Below are 6,331 nucleotides of genomic sequence, written 5' to 3' on the forward strand. Positions count from 1 at the left end.
AAAAAATTAACGTGATAGACTGACTTTTTCTTATTTCTTAATACTCATTAACATGGTTTTTCAAATGAAAATGAGAAAGAAAGAGGGGAATGAGAGAGAAAGAGGTCTGGTAAAGCATAGGAAACCATTGTAAAGCACAGAGAGGTCTGGTAAAGCATAGGGAAGCATTGTAAAGCACAGAGAGGTCTGGTAAAGCATAGGGAAGCATTGTAAAGCACAGAGAGGTCTGGTAAAGCATAGGGAAGCATTGTAAAGCACAGGGAGGTCTGGTAAAGCATAGGGAAGCATTGTAAAGCACAGAGGGGTCTGGTAAAGCATAGGGAAGCATTGTAAAGCACAGAGAGGTGTGGTAAAGCATAGGGAAGCATTGTAAAGCACAGAGAGGTCTGGTAAAGCATAGGGAAGCATTGTAAAGCACAGAGAGGTCTGGTAAAGCATAGGGAAGCATTGTAAAGCACAGAGAGGTATAGTAAAGCATAGGGAAACATTGTAAAGCACAGAGGTCTGGTAAAGCATAGGGAAGCCTTGTAAAGCACAGAGAGGTCTGGTAAAGCATAGGGAAGCATTGTAAAGCACAGAGAGGTCTGGTAAAGCATAGGGAAGCATTGTAAAGCACAGAGAGCTCTGGTAAAGCATAGGGAAGCATTGTAAAGCACAGAGAGGTCTGGTAGAGCATAGGGAAGCATTGTAAAGCACAGAGAGGTCTGGTAAAGCATAGGGAAGCATTGTAAAGCACAGAGAGGTATGGTAAAGCATAGGGAAACATTGTAAAGCACAGAGAGGTCTGGTAAAGCATAGGGAAGCATTGTAAAGCACAGAGAGGTCTGGTAAAGCATAGGGAAGCATTGTAAAGCACAGAGAGGTCTGGTAAAGCATAGGGAAGCATTGTAAAGCAAAGAGAGGTCTGGTAAAGCATAGGGAAGCATTGTAAAGTATAGAGAACCATTGCAAAGCACAGGGAGGTCTGGTAAAGCATAGGGAAGCATTGTAAAGCACAGAGAGGTCTGGTAAAGCATAGGGAAGCATTGTAAAGCACAGAGCGGCCTGGTAAAGCATAGGGAAGCATTGTAAAGCACAGGGAAGCATTGTAAAGCACAGAGAGGTGTGGTAAAGCATAGGGAAGCATTGTAAAGCACAGAGAGGTATGGTAAAGCATAGGGAAGCATTGTAAAGCACAGAGAGGTCTGGTAAAGCATAGGGAAGCATTGTAAAGCACAGAGTGGTCTGGTAAAGCATAGGGAAGCATTATAAAGCACAGAGCGGTCTGGTAAAGCAAAGGGAAGCATTGTAAAGCACAGAGAGGTGTGGTAAAGCATAGGGAAGCATTGTAAAGCACAGAGAGGTCTGGTAAAGCATAGGGAAGCATTGTAAAGTTTAGAAAAGCATTGTAAAGCACAGAGAGGTCTGGTAAAGCAAAGGGAAGCATTGTAAAGCACAGAGAGGACTGGACTCTAACCCTGGGCTTGAGACTCAGCTCAGTGATTTGGATTCCTGAACAGCTTCTTAGTAAAGGTATTATTCAGCATGCCGCCGCACCGTGAACTAATAAGAAAAGACTTTCAGTACCTGGCAGGCTCTTGTGACATATCAGGCGGGTCATTCTCTTTACTCCTTCTTCTTCTCCTTGGAGTCGGGTCCATGCCTCTCTCTACTGAATCACTCGTTCCTCAGTTAGCTGGGTTTCTCCTCTGAAACACAATTGAAACAAGTCCGTTGTTAAGGAGTACAGTGCTTCAAATGTCATTTTTCTTTCTCTTTCTTTAGACCGGCCCATTATCTTTTCATGCTGTTTGAAATCATCCAGACCACTTCTTGTTATCACAGTTACTCAAATGCTGGGTTCGTTTTTGGAAACGTCTGTGTTGCTAATGGAGTGCCACGGGAGCATTGTATTTTAAACAATTTTGTATCAATTAAGGTTATGTTTCATTTTGAATTATTCATTTTGAACTTTTAAATATACCGGTTAATACTAACAAGATTTAACATTTGGCTAAATATTTAATTTGCAGTTAAATCTGCAGTGTGTATGCAGGCCTCGGACGGACTCGGTCAGGTTCTCGTTCAGAAAGACATCCTGGCGGATTCCAGTAACTCACATGCAATCATCGAGCGCGCAGCTGCTGCTGCTGTAAGAGCCGCTCTACAGGCTGGAACAGCCAGCGCTGCTCAACCACCACAAACTGAGGGACGTGGAAGGATGTCATCCGTGGACCTGCCACATCATCTTCAACATCATTTCAGAATAGGACTTGCAATTCCCGTGTATCTATGCTATAGTCTATAGCGCTAACACTGCTCCGAAGTTATTTCAGATTGAATGAGTGTCGCGATTTAATAAATGCAGTGTTAAAGACGGGCACGATATGTAATGAAAGTGTCCCATACAGTCCCATGACATTCCCCGCGTCTTCCTCGGAGCCCCCTCTATAAAATTGCACGCCTCGTTGCCAGGTCCCGCTACAGTATATATAGCCAGTGCTTAATGTGTAAAGAAAGAGGAGCCGGGGCGCAAGCAATGACAATAATACCGTCCTGAAGAAGCGCGCATTCAAAATGTGCGCTTGATGTAGGCTACAATATATTTTTTTCATTAAAAGGTTGTCGTTGTTCTTTGTTGAAATTAATGTTCCGCTTTCATATTTTGTTGTGTACTACTCATTTAATCAAACCAAGTAGTGTAAGAAGTTGCTTGTATCGTTCATGACGTTTTTCAAATCAAGTAATCTTATTTGTGTTTATAAAAGACAAAAGCGCAGCCAGTGACATCTTACTTAAAGGCGCTCAAGCTGAAATCGTAAAGTAATTTAAAGTCGGCTAAAAACGTGGCAGCGGACTGTCTCTCTAACGCGCACGCAAGAACTTGCAGACTTGATACAACTGTGTTGAGAATTTAAAAAGAAAGCGTTTAATGAGATTTTTAAGTCGAGGTCCCGGGAATATGACTCTGCACGCCCAGAGGTTCCGGGGCTGAGCCCCGAAACAAAGTAAGCACCGAGTATAGCGATGAAGAAACAAACGATTAAATATCCCAGTCAATGGAAATTCAAACTCCAATTCAAGACCAAAGCTATTTCAGATTAAATGAGTGTGAGTGAGTGTAATACATGTACTGGAAAAGACGATAAAAGCGAAAAAAAAGTTGTTTACAATTCTTAAAAAAAATAAATAAAACACATTCTTTAAAATTCATTTAAAACCGCCGTTATTCACACAGCACGAAACTGCGCACTCTGTGCCGTTGTCATGTGACGTATCAGCGTTCTGTTGCTATGCGCGTCCCCCGAGTCATGTGACGTGTCAGCGTTCTGTTGCTATGCGCGTCCCCCTGAGTCATGTGACGTGTCAGCGTTCTGTTGCTATGCGCGTCCCCCTGAGTCATGTGACGTTTCAGCGTTCTGTTGCTATGCGCGTCCCCCTGAGTCATGTGACATGACAGCGTTCTGTTGACATGTCGCCGTCATACAGTTGTGATCAAATCATTTATCTTTTTACAGAACAAATTTATTAAACTACTCAGAAAACTACATTTATCATTGATATGGATCACCTGAGAGCAGAACATCGCTACTGAATATCCTGAAAAATACACCAAAGAGGAGTATCAGAAAGAAAGCCAGTCACTGAAGTATTTACTGTAGTATTATCTTTCCTTTTGTTTGATCTGTCAGGTCAGTACCTGTATGTCCTTGAGAAGAATGGAGAGTGTCTCCGTGTGACCGATGAAGAGGAGAAGGCTGCCATTCTCAATGAAGTTCACGCAGGACGCTTCGGCTCATGGGTGTGTGGACAAGGGGGTGGGGGGAGCCCCAGAATTAGGAGTTATTTGTTTTATTGTGTTGGACAGCACACGTGGAGGGGTGATGAGGTGATGGACCACAGCCAGGCTCTGCTACGTAGACAGTACCCACAGGTGGGAGGTTTGTATGCTGTCACCAGCCTGACACAGCTGACCTCCTTCAGCTCACCGGCTCAGGGATTTGTACAGATTCTCAATGTGTCTGGCAATCACTGGGTCACGGTAAGTAACATAGGCTGTGAGGAAGGTACTTTAAATGTGTTTGACTCTTTGGGAATTAATAATAACCATGATTTCTGTTCCCAGGTCGTATCACTGCTGCAGTACAGTGGAAAGACAGTTGGGATCGGGTGGCCACATGTACAGCAGCAGCAGGGATGGAGGGACTGTGGACTGTTTACCATCCCAAACAGCCTCACACTCTGCATGGGTGGAGATCCAGGTAAGTTATGTTATGTTATGATCAAAAGCAAATGCATGATCATCTTTTTTCTTGTTTTGTAGCTGGATCTCTTCCTCCTTTCCCGAGCTGTGAGAGAACCCCCCTCCCAGAGGTACATTTCTGTGATGTGGAGACCAGACAGGATTGCACTGGAGCTGATGGTGGAATGCGGGAGGTGTGGAGAATGGTTCCATGGCCAGTGTGAAGATCTACAGCCAGATGACCTCATAAGTATGGAGGAGTATATGTGCTCCATTTGCAGAGTTACACACATGGGTAAGTATGGTAAGTAAAGGTGAAACAGATTTATTATTTTGTTTTTTACTATATGTTTTTCTGAACATTTTATACTAAGCATTCCTGCTTAGTATATTATACTAACACTAAAATTTGGTAATGCCTGTCAAACAACTTTACCATAATTTATAGCTATTTACATATGTACAGTAGGGCATTGTTAATAAGGCTCAGTGTCTTCAGTGTTTATTTTTCATGAGCACACAAACTACTTATTTTGAAGACTTTTTTTTTCAGGAGACCTTGATTCTGTATTGAGACGTTTTTATTTGGAGAAATATTGCAGATGCTTTTGCACTTTCGTTTTTAATTGGTATGGTAGTCTTAGTTTCTGAGCTACTGAATTATTGCCTGACTTGAGTATTTCCAGGGCAGAGATATCCAAAGTAAACTGGATGTCAGTTCTAACACCCACCTTGTTTAATGTAGTTATTGTGAACCAGCTGGGGGAGGGGTTGATTCACTGTATTTAAGTGAGATTGTGCCAAATAAGGTGGGTGTAACATGATATAAAAGTACAGTAGATGTAATTCTGAAGTAATAAACAACTTCACATTTTACATGTACATGTTTCAGACAGTACATGTAATGCTTCAATTTCAAATTCGATTTCCATTCCTGTGGGAGGGTGCGGGTATTCACTGACACGGGAGACAGAAATGGTATTTGATAACACCACACAGGTGCTCGGTTTTATTATTTTTCTTTTGTTCTCTGGTGCACTGATTTCTTTGAGCCCGTAGAGGGCGCTTGTGGTCCGTGGTCTGGCTACCAGCTATGGTATCCAGAACCAACGGAGAATACCACGGCAGGGTACTCAGGTACAGTCCGGCACTCGCAGGTGCTCACAAATTATAAAAACGAAAAGGCAAAAAGAAACAGGGAAAATAAAACACAGTAAGGAAAAACTACAAAATAAATGTGCTGCACTTCGCAGCGTGAATCTCCCCAGTCGCCGCTACCCGTACGACCCGGGACTCCGTCCTACACTCTGCTGTCTCCAACTCACACACGTTACTGGGGCTGCCCAACGATCCCCCACTTTTCCCTTTCTTTCTTTAAAAGTATTTTCTTTGATTTTTTTTCTTCGATCTCCTTTCTTTTCCGGGCTTGTGTTAGCCTCCCGTCCCTCAGTATTCAAAACGAGACCGCTGTTCTCGCAGTTCCAGTTTAAAGGGGCGGATCTGAGGAAACAACAGAGTGTTACTTTATAGGTTAACAATCCCATTAAAGTCCGCCTCCCAGCCACTCAGAGAGGGGAAAAGCACACACACCCTCTTTCCCACCTCTCCGTGTCACCGCCATGACTGGCAGGCAGACCCCACGGGACTGCCGCCCTCTTCCTGCAGCATCGTGCATGCGTCAGACGGCCAGTCCAGGTCTCTCCCTGTTACAATTCCTATTAAATGATATTAGACAATTACATACTATACAAGAGTACGAAATGTCCATATGATTTACTGATAACATATGTCACTATAAATAATTGGTAATGTCGTTTTTAGACAGGCAGCCTCTTTAAAGTCCTTCTTTTTTTGTGGGTTATGTGAGAAGGCATTTTAAGGTTCTGTTAAACCTGTTCCTAACACCCCACTCCATCGGTCAGGACCTTGACGTGGTGAGTGGGCTTTTTACCAAAGCTGACCTACAGTATAGCTTTTTTTTTTTTTTTCACCACTGCTTACACATTAAGTCCTGGATAGCACTTTACAATGGAAATATGCAATCTGATCATGTACTGATCATGTTTTATTGTGAAGAATACAGAAAATAAAGTTTGTTACATTTTTCAA

General features: G+C 42.9%; 1 long non-coding RNA gene across 1 annotated transcript; it reads left to right on the forward strand.

Moving 5' to 3' along the window:
* The first annotated feature begins 3,422 nt into the window (after nucleotides 1–3,422).
* Nucleotides 3,423–6,331, forward strand: LOC131723056 (uncharacterized). Its single transcript, XR_009320118.1, has 2 exons — nucleotides 3,423–4,021; nucleotides 4,106–6,331. It is a non-coding gene; the product is annotated as an uncharacterized LOC131723056 (long non-coding RNA).

This window comes from Acipenser ruthenus, chromosome 52 (genome assembly GCF_902713425.1).
Source record: "Acipenser ruthenus chromosome 52, fAciRut3.2 maternal haplotype, whole genome shotgun sequence".
NCBI classification, from domain to species: domain Eukaryota; kingdom Metazoa; phylum Chordata; class Actinopteri; order Acipenseriformes; family Acipenseridae; genus Acipenser; species Acipenser ruthenus.